The sequence below is a fragment of the Penaeus vannamei genome, chromosome 4, assembly GCF_042767895.1.
Source record: "Penaeus vannamei isolate JL-2024 chromosome 4, ASM4276789v1, whole genome shotgun sequence".
In the NCBI taxonomy this organism is placed as follows: Eukaryota; Metazoa; Arthropoda; class Malacostraca; order Decapoda; family Penaeidae; genus Penaeus; species Penaeus vannamei.
The window spans coordinates 35316201-35317263 of record NC_091552.1 but is presented as its reverse complement, the minus strand read 5'-3'; positions in this window follow the sequence as shown (position 1 = coordinate 35317263).

The following is a 1063-nucleotide window of genomic DNA, read 5'->3' as shown; positions in this document are numbered from 1 at the left end:
TGAGAGGGAGTCTGGTGTCGGCTCCTGAGAGATCGATCTTATATACACCTCTGCGAAGACTTGATGCAGGTCAAAGGCCTTTCCCTGACTGCACAGGTGAGAATGCAAGTAAGACCAATCAACCGTACCTTTACACTGGATATTGAACCTTATTTCCGAAACATCTGCATACTTACTATCCACACTTTCCGCATGCCATTTTACGTGCTATCAAATGCCATCTTTGCGTTGTTTATCTAGACAATACACTTTAAAATCAAAACTATATATTGAATCCCCCACATCATACATATACACCCAGGTACCCATTCGGACATTTATGAGTGTTCCACCTCGGATCACTGACTCTATAACATAATTACCACCATGCTCGCTAATACCGTAAATTTATGCAGTGGTGGTCGGTTTAGCGGGATCTAATGATCGGTGCATCCGGGACAAAGGTTGAGTATTAATAATTTTCTGTTGGAAAAACACTATTATTGTTGTCTTATTGATATTATTGTTGTCATTATCAGTTTACTCATAATTACTATTATCGTTCTTGTTATTATTATTGTTGATATTATCATTATACTATTATTGTTATCATTATTAGCATCACTATTATCATTATCATGACTATTATTATCATTATCCGGAATAGCATTATTATTATCATTATCGGCATTAACATTATCAGAATCATCAATGTTGATATTATAACAATGATCATAATAGCAATAATAATGATAATGATTTTTATAGTAATGATAATGATTATTATCATTATTGTTGTTGTTATCGCTATTATTACTACTACGGTTATCATTTCTATTATTATTATTATTATTATTATTACAGTTATCATAATCATAATTATTATTATTACCATTAGCATTATTATTATCATTGTTGTTATTATTTTTCTTATTCTTATTAATGTTTTTTTATTAATACTTGCGTTAGCATTATAAGTATTGTTATTATCATTATTATTATTATTATCATTACTATTACTAATCTTCTCATAATTATTATCATCATCATTACTATCATTATCATTATTAATATCAGCATTATT